Genomic DNA, 16,311 nt, shown 5'->3' on the forward strand with positions numbered 1-16,311 from the left:
AGTTACCCAATTATTCTAGCAGTTTGTGTTGAGAAGGCTATCCTTTCTCCATTGCATTACATTTGTGCTTTTGTCAAAACTCAGTTGTCTATATATGTGTGGGTTTATTCCTGGAGCTTCTGCTCCACTGTTGTATTTGTCTATCTTTATGCAAAATGACACTGTTTTGATTTCAGTAGCTTTATGCTAATTTTTTAAATCAGATAGTCTTAGTTCTTCAACTTTGTTCTTTTTCAGAGTTGTTTGGCTTTTGGGGGGGGTCTTTTGCATTTCCATATGCATTTTAGGATCAGCTTGCCTGTTTCTTTTTCTTTCTTTTTAAAATTTTATTTATTTATTTATTCATGAGAGAGAAAGGCAGAGATATAGGCAGAGGGAGAAGCAAGCTCCATGCAGGGAGCCTGATGCAGGACTTGATCTTAGGACTCAGGGATCATGCCCTGAGCCAAAGGCAGACACTTAACCACTGAGCCACCCAGGCGTCCCAACTTGTCTGTTTCTACAAAAGAACCTGTTGGGATTGCATAAAATATGTAGATCACTGTTAAGGGAGAATTGACATCTTAGCAATATTGAGTCTTTGGCTCATGAACAAGATATATTCCTCCTTTAATTTAGGTCTTCAATTTTTCTCAATATTTTGTGATTTTCAATGTACACGTCTTTCACATTTATTCCCCAGAATTCTTCCTAAATATTTCATATATTTTTTGGCTGTTTATAAAATTCTTTTATTGTAGTTGAAATACAATGTTATATGAGTTTCAGGTGTACAACATAGTGATTCAAACTCTACATGTTATGTTATATTCACAAGTATAGCTACCATCTGTCAGCATACGATGCTATTACAGTAACATTGACTATATTCCCTATGTTGTACCTTTCATCCACATGGCTTATTCATTCCATAACTGGAAGCCTGTACCTCCCACTCCCCTTCATCCATTTTGCCCATTGCCCCACTCTTCTTCCCTCTGGTAACCACTAGTTTGTTCTCTGTATTTATGTATCCGTTTCTGGATTACTTTCATTTAAAAAAATTATTTTAGATTCCACATATAAGTGAAATCATATGGCATTGGGTTTTTCTCTGTCTGACTTATTTCACTTAGCATAATATCCTCTAGGTCCATCCATGTTGTTGCAAATGACAAGATCTCATTCTTTTTTATGGCTGAATAATATTCCATCATATATACATACCACATCTTCTTTATTCATTCATCTATTGATGGACACTTAGGTTGCTTCCATATTTTGGTTATTGTAAATAATGCTGCAATAAACATAGGGGTGCAGGTATCTTTTCAAATTAGCGTATTCATTTTCTTCGGGTAAATATTCAGTAGTGGGATTCTTAGATCATATGTTATTTCTATTTTTACTTTTTGAGGAGTCTACATACTGTTTTCCACAGTGGTTGCACCAATTTAAAATCTCACCAACAATGTATGAGAGCTTCCTTTTCTCCACATTCTTGCCAACACTTGTTATTTCTTGTCTTTTTAATACTAGCCATTCTGACAGGTGTAAGATGTGATATCTCACTATGGTTTTGATTTGCATTTCCCTGATGATTAGTGATGTTGAGCATCTTTTCATGTGATTGTTGGTCATATGCATGTCTTTGGAAAACTGTTTATTCAGGTCCTCTGCTTAAGTTTTAATAAAAAAAATTTTTGTGCTGAGTGTATTTCATATATATGTATTTTAAAGATTTTATTTATTTATTTATTATAGAGAGAGAAGGAGAGAGAGAGTGAGTGAGAGGAGGAACAGAGGCAGAGGGAAAGAGAGGCGGAAAGAATCTCAAGCAGACTCCACACTGAGTACAAAGCTGGCCATGGGGCTTGATCTCATGACCCCAAGATCATGACCTGAGCTGAAACCAAGAGTGGACACTTAGTCAACTGAGCCACCCAGGAGTCCCAAGTATATTTCATATTTTTGAAGGATTATACATGGTATTTTTAAAATTTCAATTTTCAGGGGTGCCTGGATGGCTCAGTCAGTTAAGCAGCTGCCTTTGGCTCAGGGCATGATCCCAGGTTCCTGGGACTGAATCCCACATTAGGCTTCCTGCTCAGCAGGGATCCTGCTTCTCCCTCTATCCCTCCCCTAGTTCATGCTCTCTTGCTGGCTTTCTTTCTCTCTCTCAAATAAACAGATAAAAATCTTAGAAAATAATAAAAAAAATAAAATTAGGATTTTCAGCCATTTACTGATAGTGTATATAAATACAATAATTTCTGTATGTAGATATTAAATCTTGAAACTTTTCTAAACTTAGTTGTATAGCTATTTGTAGATTTCATTGGACTTCTACAAAAACAATCAAATCAGCTGTGAATAAAAGACAGTTTTACTTTTTCATTTTTAATCTGTACACTTCTATTTCCTTTCCTTGCCTTATTGTGGTGGGTGGAACTTCTAGTACCTTGTTGAATAAGAATGGTGAGTATAGGTGTACCAGGCTTTTTCTTGACCTTAGAAGAGAAGCATTCTGTCTTTAGTAATTAGGTTTGTTAGCTGTAGATTTTTTTTTTTTTAAGATTTTTTTTTTTATTGGTGTTCAATTTACTAACATACAGAATAACACCCAGTGCCCGACACCCATTCACTCCCACCCCCCGCCCTCCTCCCCTTCTACCACCCCTAGTTTGTTTCCCAGAGTTAGCAGTCTTTATGTTCTGTCTCCCTTTCTGATATTTCCCACACATTTCTTCTCCCTTCCCTTATTTTCCCTTTCACTATTATTTATATTCCCCAAATGAATGAGAACATATAATGTTTGTCCTTCTCCGACTGACTTACTTCACTCAGCATAATACCCTCCAGTTCCATCCACGTTGAAGCAAATGGTGGGTATTTGTCATTTCTAATAGCTGAGTAATATTCCATTGTATACATAAACCACATCTTCTTTATCCATTCATCTTTCGTTGGACACCGAGGCTCCTTCCACAGTTTGGCTATTGTGGCCATTGCTGCTAGAAACATCGGGGTGCAGGTGTCCCGGCGTTTCATTGCATTTGTATCTTTGGGGTAAATCCCCAACAGTGCAATTGCTGGGTCGTAGGGCAGGTATATTTTTAACTGTTTGAGGAACCTCCACACGGTTTTCCAGAGTGGCTGCACCAGTTCACATTCCCACCAACAGTGTAAGAGGGTTCCCTTTTCTCCACATCCTCTCCAACATTTGTTGTTTCCTGCCTTGTTAATTTTTCCCATTCTCACTGGTGTGAGGTGGTATCTCATTGTGGTTTTGATTTGTATTTCCCTGATGGCAAGTGATGCAGAGCATTTTCTCATGTGCATGTTGGCCATGTCTATGTCTTCTTCTGTGAGATTTCTGTTCATGTCTTTTGCCCATTTCATGATTGGATTGTTTGTTTCTTTGGTGTTGAGTTTAATAAGTTCTTTATAGATCTTGGAAACTAGCCCTTTATCTGATATGTCATTTGCAAATATCTTCTCCCATTCTGTAGGTTGTCTTTGAGTTTTGTTGACTGTATCCTTTGCTGTGCAAAAGCTTCTTATCTTGATGAAGTCCCAATAGTTCATTTCTGCTTTTGTTTCTTTTGCCTTCGTGGATGTATCTTGCAAGAAGTTACTATGGCCGAGTTCAAAAAGGGTGTTGCCTGTGTTCTTCTCTAGGATTTTGATGGAATCTTGTCTCACATTTAGATCTTTCATCCATTTTGAGTTTATCTTTGTGTATGGTGAAAGAGAGTGGTCTAGTTTCATTCTTCTGCATGTGGATGTCCAATTTTCCCAGCACCATCTATTGAAGAGACTGTCTTTCTTCCAATGGATAGTCTTTCCTCCTTTATCGAATATTAGTTGCCCATAAAGTTCAGGGTCCACTTCTGGATTCTCCATTCTGTTCCACTGATCTATGTGTCTGTTTTTGTGCCAGTACCACACTGTCTTGATGACCACAGCTTTGTAGTACAACCTGAAATCTGGCATTGTGATGCCCCCAGATATGGTTTTCTTTTTTAAAATTCCCCTGGCTATTCGGGGTCTTTTCTGATTCCACACAAATCTTAAAATAATTTGTTCTAACTCTCTGAAGAAAGTCCATGGTATTTTGATAGGGATTGCATTAAACGTGTATATTGCCCTGGGTAACATTGACATTTTCACAATATTAATTCTGCCAATCCATGAGCATGGAATATTTTTCCATCTCTTTGTGTCTTCCTCAATTTCTTTCAGAAGTGTTCTATAGTTTTGAGGGTATAGATCCTTTACATCTTTGGTGAGGTTTATTCCTAGGTATCTTATGCTTTTGGGTGCAATTGTAAATGGGATTGACTCCTTAATTTCTCTTTCTTCAGTCTCATTGTTAGTGTATAGAAATGCCACTGACTTCTGGGCATTGATTTTGTATCCTGCCACGCTACCGAATTGCTGTATGAGTTCTAGCAATCTTGGGGTGGAGACTTTTGGGTTTTCTATGTAGAGTATCATGTCATCGGCGAAGAGGGAGAGTTTGACTTCTTCTTTGCCAATTTGAATGCCTTTAATGTCTTTTTGTTGTCTGATTGCTGAGGCTAGGACTTCCAGTACTATGTTGAATAGCAGTGGTGAGAGTGGACATCCCTGTCTTGTTCCTGATCTTAGGGGAAAGGCTCCTAGTGCTTCCCCATTGAGAATGATATTTGCTGTGGGCTTTTCATAGATGGCTTTTAAGATGTCGAGGAATGTTCCCTCTATCCCTACACTCTGAAGAGTTTTGATCAGGAATGGATGCTGTATTTTGTCAAATGCTTTCTCTGCATCCAATGAGAGGATCATATGGTTCTTGGTTTTTCTCTTGCTGATATGATGAATCACATTGATTGTTTTACGGGTGTTGAACCAGCCTTGTGTCCCAGGGATAAATCCTACTTGGTCATGGTGAATAATTTTCTTAATGTACTGTTGGATCCTATTGGCCAGTATCTTGTTGAGAATTTTTGCATCCATGTTCATCAGGGATATTGGTCTGTAATTCTCCTTTTTGGCGGGGTCTTTGTCTGGCTTTGGAATTAAGGTGATGCTGGCTTCATAGAACGAATTTGGAAGTACTCCATCTCTTTCTATCTTTCCAAACAGCTTTAGGAGAATAGGTATGATTTCTTCTTTAAACGTTTGATAAAATTCTCCTGGGAAGCCATCTGGCCCTGGACTCTTGTGTCTTGGGAGGTTTTTGATGACTGCTTCAATTTCCTCCCTGGTTATTGGCCTGTTCAGGTTTTCTATTTCTTCCTGTTCCAGTTTTGGTAGTTTCTGGCTTTCCAGGAATGCGTCCATTTCTTCTAGATTGCCTAATTTATTGGCGTATAGCTGTTCATAATATGTTTTTAAAATCGTTTGTATTTCCTTGGTGTTGGTAGTGATCTCTCCTTTCTCATTCATGATTTTATTAATTTGAGTCTTCTCTCTCTTCTTTTTAATAAGGCTGGCTAATGGTTTATCTATCTTATTAATTCTTTCAAAGAACCAACTCCTGGTTCTGTTGATCTGTTCCACAGTTCTTCTGGTCTCGATTTCGTTGAGTTCTGCTCGAATCTTTATTAGCTCCCTTCTTCTCTTGGGTGTAGGATCTATTTGCTGTTTTTTCTCTAGCTCCTTTATGTGTAAGGTTAGCTTTTGTATTTGAGTTCTTTCCAGTTTTTGAATGGATGCTTGTATTGCGATGTATTTCCCCCTTAGGACTGCTTTTGCTGCATCCCAAAGATTTTGAACGGTTGTATCTTCATCCTCATTAGTTTCCATGAATCTTTTTAATTCTTCCTTAATTTCCTGGTTGACCCTTTTATCTTTTAGCAGGATGGTCCTTAACCTCCATGTGTTTGAGGTCCTTCCAAACTTCTTGTTGTGATTTAGTTCTAATTTCAAGGCATTATGGTCCGAGAATATGCAGGGGACAATCCCAATCTTTTGGTATCGGTTCAGACCCGATTTGTGACCCAATATGTGGTCTATTCTGGAGAAAGTTCCATGTGCGCTTGAGAAGAATGTGTATTCAGTTGAGTTTGGATGTAAAGTTCTGTAGATATCTGTGAAATCCATCTGGTCCAGTGTATCATTTAAAGCTCTCGTTTCTTTGGAGATGTTTTGCTTAGAAGACCTATCGAGTATAGAAAGAGCTAGATTGAAGTCACCAAGTATAAGTGTATTATTATCTAAGTATTTCTTCACTTTGGTTAATAATTGATTTATATATTTGGCAGCTCCCACATTTGGAGCATATATATTGAGGATTGTTAAGTCCTCTTGTTGAATAGATCCTTTAAGTATGATATAGTGTCCCTCTTCATCTCTCACTACAGTCTTTGGGGTAAATTTTAGTTTATCTGATATAAGGATGGCTACCCCTGCTTTCTTTTGAGGACCATTCGAATGGTAAATGGTTCTCCAACCTTTTATTTTCAGGCTGTAGGTGTCCTTCTGTCTAAAATGAGTCTCTTGTAGACAGCAAATAGATGGGTCCTGCTTTTTTATCCAGTCTGAAACCCTGCGCCTTTTGATGGGGTCATTAAGCCCGTTCACATTCAGAGTTACTATTGAGAGATATGAGTTTAGTGTCATCATGATATCTATTCAGTCTTTGTTTTTGTGGACTGTTCCACTGAACTTCTTCTTAAAGGGGAATTTTAAGAGGCCCCCTTAAAATTTCTTGCAGAGCTGGTTTGGAGGTCACATATTCTTTTAGTTGCTGCCTGTCTTGGAAGCTCTTTATCTCTCCTTCCATTTTGAATGAGAGCCTTGCTGGATAAAGTATTCTTGGTTGCATGTTCTTTTCATTTAGGACCCTGAATATATCCTGCCAGCCCTTTCTGGCCTGCCAGGTCTCTGTGGAGAGGTCTGCTGTTACCCTAATACTCCTCCCCATAAAAGTCAGGGATTTCTTGTCTCTTGCTGCTTTAAGGATCTTCTCTTTATCTTTGGAATTTGCAAGCTTCACAATTAAATGTCGAGGTGTTGAACGGTTTTTATTGATTTTAGGGGGGGATCTCTCTATTTCCTGGATCTGAATGCCTGTTTCCCTTCCCAGATTAGGAAAGTTTTCAGCTAGAATTTGTTCAAATACATATTCTGGCCCTCTGTCCCTTTCGGCGCCCTCGGGAACCCCAATTAAACGTAGGTTTTTCTTCCTCAGGCTGTCGTTTATTTCCCTTAATCTATCTTCATGGTCTTTTAATTGTTTGTCTCTTTTTTCCTCAGTTTCCCTCTTTGCTGTCAACTTGTCTTCTAGGTCACTCACTCGTTCTTCCACCTCGTTAACCCTCGTCGTTAGGACTTCTAGTTTGGATTGCATCTCATTCAATTGATTTTTAATTTCTGCCTGATTAGCTCTAAATTCTGCAGTCATGAAGTCTCTTGAGTCCTTTATACTTTTTTCTAGAGCCACCAGTAGGTGTATAATAGTGCTTCTGAATTGGCTTTCTGACATTGAATTGTAATCCAGATTTTGTAACTCTGTGGGAGAGAGGACTGTTTCTGATTCTTTCTTTTGAGGTGAGGTTTTCCTTCTAGTCATTTTGCTCAGTGCAGAGTGGCCAAAAGCAAGTTGTATTGGGAAAAAGAGAAAAAGAGAGGAGAGAAAGAAGGAAAGAAAAGAGAAAGAGAAAAAAAAAGGGAAGAAAAAGAAAAAAAAAACGAAAAAAAAAAAAAAGAAGAAAAAGAGAAAGAAAAAGAAAGGAGAAAAAAAGGGGGTGGGGGAAGGAAACAAATCAAAAAGCAAAACAAAAAAACAAAAACAAAAACAAAAACAAACAAACAAAAAAAGAACCACCGGGGAGTATCTTCTGATTCTGTGTTCTTTAAGTCCCTTGGCTTCTCCTGGAAGTTGTCAGTCTAGCTGGTGTTCTGGGGGAGGGGCCTGTTGTGCTGATTTTCAGGTGTTAGCAGTTGGGGGAGCTGCTGTGCCCCTGCCTGGTGCAGGGCTCAGTAGGGGTTGTTTACCCCGTGAGGCCGCAGGAGGAACAGCCCCAGTGGCGGGGCAGCTCTGGAAACCTGGATTCAGCCCCCGCAGTAACTCCAGAGCTCTCCGTCTGCAGGGCCTGGAGGCTCCGGGGCGGGGCCGCTGATCTGCTCAGCTGGGGCAGGAGCGTCCTTGCTGTCCTGGGCCCTCCCGGCCTCTGCCTGTCCCGGGGGAGGCGGGATCCTGGGCTGAGTCCCGGCGCCCTGTGCTCCGGAGCCTGCGCTGTTGGATTCGCGCTCCCGGGCCGCGCAGCCCCCTCCGCGGAGCTGCCGCCCAAGCCCCTCCGAGCTGCTCCTGGAACCGCGCTGGCCCCTCCGCACGGAGCCTCTTCCTCTGCCCGAGCCCCTCCGAGCTGCTCCTGGAACCGCGCAGCCCCCTCTGCACGGAGCCTCTTCCTCTGCCCGAGCCCGGCCGAGCTGCTCCCGGGGCCGCGCAGCCCCCTCCGCGGAGCCGCCGCCCGAGCCCCTTCAGCTGCTCCGGGTCCCGCCGGGTCCCGCCGTGCGCGCTGCAGCCCTTAGGGAGCTCGGCGCACTCTCCTGGGCGCGCAGTTGCTGTTACTGTCCCCGGGAGCCCGAGGGCATCCCCGCCCTCCTGGGTCCTGCTCCACCTCCCTGCGAGCCCCTTTCCGCCTGGGAAGGTCGGTGCAGCTCCTGCGTCTCCGGGACGGGGCTCTCCTGTCCTGGGGACACTCGCCCCGGCCTCAGCCCGGCTCCTCGCGGGGCCCCTCCCCCTTGGAGGCCTTTGTTTCTTTACTTCTTTTTCCCCGTCTTCCTACCTTGATAGAAGCGCGAACTCTTCTCACTGTTGCATTCCAGGTGTTCTCTCTTTAAATCTCAGGCCGAATTCATAGATTTTCAGGATGATTTGAAGGTTTTCTAGGTAGTTTGGTGGAGACAGGTGATTTGGAGACCCTACTCTTCCGCCATCTTGCTCCTCCCCTGTAGATTTTTTGTTTTGTATTTCCCTTTAGCAGCATGAGGTACCAAGTTTTTTTTCAGGTATGGAAGTTGGATTTTCTGTGTTTCTTCATCTACTGAGTTAATCACATGGTTTTTCTTTTTTCTGTTCTTTTTTCATTTAAATTAAATTAATTACATATAATATATTATTGTTTTCAGAAGTAGCAGTCTCCTTAATGTGCTCTCCTTAATGTCCATCACCCAGTTACCCCATCTACCCACCTACCTCCCCTCCGGTGACTCTCAGTTTGTTTCCTATAATTAAGAGTCTCTTATGCTTTGTCTCCCTCTCTGATTTTGTGTTGTTTAATTTTTTCCTTTCTTCCCTATGATCCTCTGTTTTGTATCTTAAATTCCACATATGAATGAGGTCATATGATAATCGACTTTCTCTGATTATTTCACATAGCATAATATCCTCTAGTTTCACTCATGTTGTTGCAAATGGCAGGATTTCACTTTTTTAATTCATGAGTAATATATATACATATATATATCTCACCTCTCACATATATATAATATATAGTAATATATATATATCATCTTTATCTATTAATCTGTCAATGGACATTTGGGCTCTTTCCATAGTTTGGCTATTGTGGATATTGCTGCTATAAACATTGGGGTGCAGATGCCCCTTTGGAACACTATATTTGTATCTTTGGGGTTAATACCCGGTAGTGCAATTACTGGGTCATAGGGTAGCTCTATTTTCAACTTTTTGAGGAACCTCCATACCGTTTTCTAGAGTGGCTGTTGGTGTTTGTATCCCCATCAACAGTGTATGAGGGTTCCCTGTTCTCTGCATCCCTGCCAACATCTGTCATTTCCTGACTTGTTAATTTTAGCCATTTGGTGTGAGGTGGTATCTCATTGTGGTTTTGATTTGTATTTCCCTGATGCCAAGTGATGTTGAGCATTTCCTCATGTGTGTGTTGGCCATTTTTATGTTTTCTTTGGAGAAATGTCTGTTCACGTCTTCTGCCCATTTCTTGATTGGAATTTATTCTTTGGGCATTGAGTTTGATAAGTTCTTTATAGATCTTGGAGACTAGCCCTTTATCTGCTATGTCATTTGCAAATATCTCCTCCCATTCTGTTAGTTGTCTTTTGGATTTGTCAGCTGTTTCCTTTGCTGTGCAAAAGTTTTTTATCTTTTTTTTTTTTTTTTTTGTAGTAGGCCGAAACTCTAGTTTATTTCAGCATCAGTAACATCTTAGCCATCACAAAAACAAACTCTACCAAGGGCGACAGAAGTCTCTATAGTGAGGCTAAGGGCTCAGCCTCCAAGTGGCAAACATCAGAGGGGTGCATGGCAAGCACTGCCCAGGCAATAAGTTAGGAAGCAGCGGGGCTGGTGGTGGTGGCAGATGCGGGCTGGGGCCTCAATTCTGGGCAGGCATGAGGTCATGGATGGCCTGGTCCTGCTCCAGCCGCTGCCCCATCTCGATGAGCAGCTTCACACCGTCCACCATCATCTGTACCAGCTCCACCTCTGAGAAGCCCAGGTGGTCTGTTGGAGACATCAAAGACTCCACCCACACCAGCTGTGTCCACACCACCTGTGCCTTGTTTCTGAAGCTGCAGCCGCTTGAGTACCTCCGGGAACTTCTCATGCTTGCCCAGGTGGGGCAGCTTGATATGCACACCTGCCTGCAGGCCTGTGCCCAGGTTGGATGGGCAGGTGAGGATGTAGCCCAGGTGAGGGTTCCACATGAATTCGTAATTCTTTGACTTGAAGAGTGTTTCAATCTGGGTGAGGCCGTTGCAGAACTAAGTGAACACCTCCTTCATGTTGCCCCCTTTCTGCATGGAGATGACCCGCAGGTGTCTTCCTCGACGATCTACACCAGGAAGGTCTTATTGTCATTGTGCCAGATGCCGCGGGCGTCCAGCCAGTCGTGGACAGGAGTCGAGGCCAAGAGCAGGGCGACACGGGCTTATCGAAGACGAAGTGGTCGTTGATGAGCTGCTGCTGCTCCCCCTCGGTCATGCTCTTGAGCGTGTAGTACTGGCCTGCCAGGTCGCTGTTCAGGATCGACAGAGCTTCCACTGCGAGCTTCTCAATGGCTCGGTGTTCCCCGCAGCTGCAGTGCGGGGGGAGGCAGAAGCCATGGATGCTGTGACCTGTGCGCACCCGCTAGCTCAGCACATAGTTGGGGTCCAGGTCGTCGCCGCCCTGCAGGTTGTTGGTGTTGAGGCCGGTCTTGTGCTTGTCGCTGGGCTTGTAGCTGCTGTGCCGGTCCTCGATGATGGGGTCAAGGTCAAAGAGATTGCTGCCTCAGTTTCCCTCTAGGATTTTGATGGATTCCTGTCTCACATTTAGATCTTTCACCCATTTTGAGTCTATTTTTGTTATGGTGTGAAGAAATGGTCCAGGTTCATTCTTCTGCATGTGGATGTCCAATTTTCCCAAAACCATTTGTTGAGGAGACTGTCTTTTTTCCATTGGATATTCTTTCCTGCTTTGTTGAAGATTAACTGACCATAGAGTTGAGGGTCCATTTCTGGGTTCTCTATTCTGTTCCATGGATCTATGTGTCTGTTTTTGTGCCAGTACCATACTGTCCTGATGATTATAACTTTGTAATACAGCTTGAAATCTGGAATTGTGATGCTTTCAGGTTTTTTCAACATTCCTTTGAATATTCCAGGTCTTTTCTGATTCCAAACAAATTTTAGAATTGTTTGTTCCAGATCTGTGAAAAATGCTGATGGTATTTTGATAGGGATTGCATTGAATGTGTAGATTGCTCTGGGTAGCATAGACATTTTAACAGTATTTGTTCTTCCAATCCATGAGCATGGAATGTTTTTCCATTTCTCTGTGTCTTCCTCAATTTCTTTCAGAAGTTTTCTATAGTTTTAAGATTACAGATCCTTTACCTCATCAGTGAGGTTTATTTCTAGGTATTTATGGTTTTGGGTGCAATTGTAAATGGGATTGACTCCTTGATTTATCTGTCTTTTGCCTTATTTTTGGTGTATAGAAATGCAGCTGACTTCTGTGCATTGATTTTGTATCCTGCCACTTTGCTGAATTCCTGTGAGTTCTAGCAATTTAGGGGTGGAGTCCACTGAGCTTTCTTTAGACTAGTTTTAGGTATGGTATCTTTTTCAAACTTTTACTTTTTAACTTATTTCTATATTTATATTTAAAGCGTACTTCTCATAGGCAGCATAGAGTTGGTTCTTGCTTTTAAAATTCAATATGATGATTTCCACCTTTTAGGTGGTGTTTTGGCCATTTATATTTAATGTTGTTATTGATATGTTTAGGTTTAAGTTCATTGTGTAGCTGTTTGTTTTTTGTTTGTCCTATGTATACTTTGTTTTACTTTCCCGCGTTTCTTCTTTTTAGATCCTGATTTGTGTGATTCCATTTGTTCTTCTCCTTATTAGTTATAATTAATTATTATGTTATTTTAGTAGTTGCCATAGAGTTGATGGTAGATATCTTTAATTCATCCCAATGTACCTGTAAGGATGTCTTACCACTTCACATGTAATATAAAACTAAAACCAATATACTTCCATTTCTCCACCCCTGGCTTTTGTGCTATTGTCACAAATTTTATTCTTCCAGATGTTATAAACCCTACAATATTGTTATTTTTATACTTTAAATTCTCTTTTAAAGAGATTTAAATATAATATATTCTTACTCATGCAGTTACCACTTCTGGTACTTTTCATGCCTGTAGCTCCAGATTTTTGTAAGATATCATTTTCTTTCTATCCGAAGAACTTCCTTTAATATTTCTTGTATTGTAAGTCTGTTGGACAGTGAATTCATTCAGCTTTTTTGTGTCCAAATAGTCTTTATTATGACTTTGTCTTTGAAAGATACTTTTCCCTGATATAGAATTCAACTAAAGAGGTTTTGTCTTTCAGTAGTATAAAAATTTTATTTCCTTGTCTTCCAGTATATTGTATTGTTTCCAATGAGAAATCTCATACCATTTTAATTTTTCCTCTCTATACTTAAGGGTTTTTGTCTAGTTATGTTTAGATTTTGTCTTATTTTTGAGCAATTTGGTTACAATGCATTTTTTTAATTTATGTTTTTGTGATTTGAGTTCATTGAGCTTCTTGGATCTGTAGGTTATGGTTTTTATCTCATTTGCAAAGTTTTGGCCATTGCTTCTTCAAATATTTTTTCTCTTTTCCTGATCTCCTCCAGGGACTCCAATTATCAATGTTAGGTTGCTTGAAGTTGTTCCACAGCTCACTGATGTTTTTCTCTTTCATTTTTTGGATTATTGTTTTCTCTATGTGTTTCAATTTGGATGGTTTCTGTCTCTTCAAGTTCACTACTCTTTTCTTTTCTATTGTCTAGTATGCTTTTTACTCTTCTAGTGTATTGATTCAAATCAGATGTTGTTTTCAACTGTAGAAGTTCAATTTTGATATTTTAAAAGTATCATTCTTCTATTTACTTTTGTGAGCATATGGAATACAGTTAATAAACATTTAATACTCTTCTCTGCTAATTCAGAATCTGTGCCAGGGTCAGTCAGTTTTATTTGAATGCTATCATTATGGATTGTGTTTTCTGTCTTTTCATATGCCTGGTAATCTTTTATTAACTACCGGATTCACATTGTAAATACAACTTTTTTGATTGCTGTTTTTTTTTTTAATTTAAACTTCTTGAGCTTTGTTCTTTGATGCAGTTAAGTTATTCAGATAGTTTGGTACTGTTCATGCTTTTAGGATTTGGTAGAAAGATCCAGAGCAGTGCTCAGTCTAGGGATTATTATTTTCTACTACCGAGATAAGACTTTTATGGGGTACCCTGCCAATGTTCTGTGAATTATAAGCTTTTGTAGTTTGGCTGATATTAGTGGCCAGTGTCCCAAGCCCTGTGTAAACACTAGTTACTGTTCTGTCTAATCTTTTCTGATAGTTCTTTTGAAAGCCTTGGGTAGTTTCCTCACATGCATAATGATAGTCTGCTAAATTCTCAAGGGGGGGCTTTACTAATTGTTGACATTCTTCTTTGTGCAGTCCTGTTATCACAGGTACTCTTTATATACAAATTCATGACGTCTTGGTCTTAGACTTTCAGTTTCATCTCCTAAATGCAGGAAGTCTGCTGAACTCTGTCTTGGCTCCCTTTCCTTGTGCTTTGGAATGGAAATTATTTCAAGGCAGTTAGCTAAGGCAATCTTAATGCTCACCCAGTTTGTTTCCCATCTCTCAGGGATCACTATCCTTGGTTGCTTACTGTCTAGTTCTTTAAAACTTATTTCATGTATTTTCTTGAATTTTGGTTGCTTCCAGTTAGAAGGAAAATACTATCCTTGTTGCCCTATCTTGATTGGAAATGGATGTTGAGGAGTTCATATATTGTAGATCAAGACTGGTATCAAATGTGTGGTTTGAAACTCTTTACTCCCATTCTGCAAGTCTTCTTTCCTTATCCCCCATAGTGTTGTTTCAAGCCAAGAAATTCTTTTTATTAAAAAAATTTAAATTTATTTAAAAAACTTTTTACTTAAGTACATTTTGCCAACATATAGTATAATACCCAGTGCTCATCTCATCACATGCCCTCCTTAATACCCATCACCCAGTTACTCTATCTCCCCACTCACCTCCCCTTCTGAAACCCTTTGTTTGTTTCCTGGAGTTAGGAGTCTCTTATGGTTTGTCTTCCTCTCTAATTTTTCCTCAGTTTCTGCCCCTTGCCTTATGGTCCCTTTCACTATTTCTTATATTCCACACATGAATGAAACCATATGATCATTTTATTTCTCCAATTGACTTATTTCACTCAGCATAATACCCTCTAGTTCCATCCACATTGATATAAATGGTAAGTATTCATCCCTTCTGATGGCTGAGTAATATTCCATTGTGTGTGTGTGTGTGTGTGTGTGTGTGTGTGTGTGAATCACATATTCTTTATTTGTTCATCTTTCTAAGGACATCCACAGTTTGCTGTTGTGGACATTGCTGCTATGAATATTGGGGTGCAGGCATTCCATCCTTTCACAACATCTGTATCTTTGGGATAAATACCCAGTAGTGCAATTCCTGGGTCATAGGGTAGCTCTATTTTTAACGTATTCAGGAACCTCCACACTATTTTCCAGAGTGGCTGCTCCAGCTTGCATTCCAACCAACACTGCAAGAGGGTTTCCACATTCTCCACATCCTGGCCAACATTTGTTGTTTCCTATCTTATTAATTTTAGCCATTCTCACCAGTGTAAAGTGGTATCTCATTGTGGTTTTGATTTGTATTTCCCTGGTGGCAAGTGATGTGAAGCATTTTTCACAGCCGTTGGCCATGTGTAGGTCTTCTTTGGCGAAATGTCTGTTCATGTCTTTTGCCCATTTCCTCACTCGATTGTTTGTTTTTTTGGTGTTGAGATTAAGTTTTTTATAGATTTTGGATACTAGCCTTTTATCTGATATGTCATTTGCGAATATCTTCTCCCATCTGAAGGTTGCCTTTTAGTTTTATTGACTGTTTCCTTTGCTATGCAGAAGCTTTTTATCTTGATGAAGTCCCAATAGTTCATTATTGCTTTTATTTTTCTTGCCTTTATAGACATGTCTGGCAAGAAATTGCTGTGGCTAAGGTCAGTGTTCTCCTCTAGGATTTTGATGGATTCCTGTGTCACATTTAGATCTTTCATCCATTTTGAGTTTATCTTTGTGTATGGTGTAAGTGAATGGTACAGTTTCATTCTTCTGCAGATGGCTGTCAAATTTTTCCAACACCATTTATTGAAGAGACTGTCTTTTTCCCATTGGCTATTCTTTCCTGCTTTGTTCAAGATGAGTTGACCATAGAGCTGAGGGTCCATTTCTGGGTTCTCTATTCTGTTCCAATGATCTATGTGTCTCTTTTTGTGCCAGTACCAGGCTGTCTTGAAGATTTCAGCATTGTAATACAACTTGAAGTCAGGCATTGTGATGCCCCCAGTTTAGGTTTTCTTTTTCAACATTCCTCTGGCTATTCAGGGTCTTTTGTGGTTTCATACAAATCTTAGGATTATTTGTTCCAACTCCATGAGAAAAGACCATAGTATTTTGATAGGGATTGCATTGAATGTGTAGATTGCTCTGGGTAGCGTAGACATTTTCATAATATCTATTCTTCCAATCCATAAGCATATGATGTTTTCCCATCTCTTTGTGTCATCCTCAATTTCTTTCAGAAGTGTTCTGTAGTTTTTAGGGTATAGATTCTTTACCTCTTTGGTTAGGTTTATTCCTAGGTATCTTATGCTTTTGGGTGCAATTGTAAATGGGATTGACTCCTTAAATTCTCTTTCCTCAGTCTCATTGTTAGTGTATAGAAATGCCACTGACTTCTGGGCATTGATTCTGTATCCTGCCACATTGCTGCATTGCT

The 16,311-nt window shown here is 40.2% G+C and overlaps 1 pseudogene; it reads right to left on the reverse strand.

Annotated features, from left to right (window-relative positions):
- Positions 1 to 10,325: 10,325 nt before the first annotated feature.
- On the reverse strand, positions 10,326 to 15,865 carry LOC112673195 (creatine kinase B-type-like; annotated as a pseudogene).
- Between the last annotated feature and the right edge of the window lie 446 nt (positions 15,866 to 16,311).

Source organism: Canis lupus, chromosome X (assembly GCF_003254725.2).
Source record: "Canis lupus dingo isolate Sandy chromosome X, ASM325472v2, whole genome shotgun sequence".
NCBI lineage: Eukaryota > Metazoa > Chordata > Mammalia > Carnivora > Canidae > Canis > Canis lupus.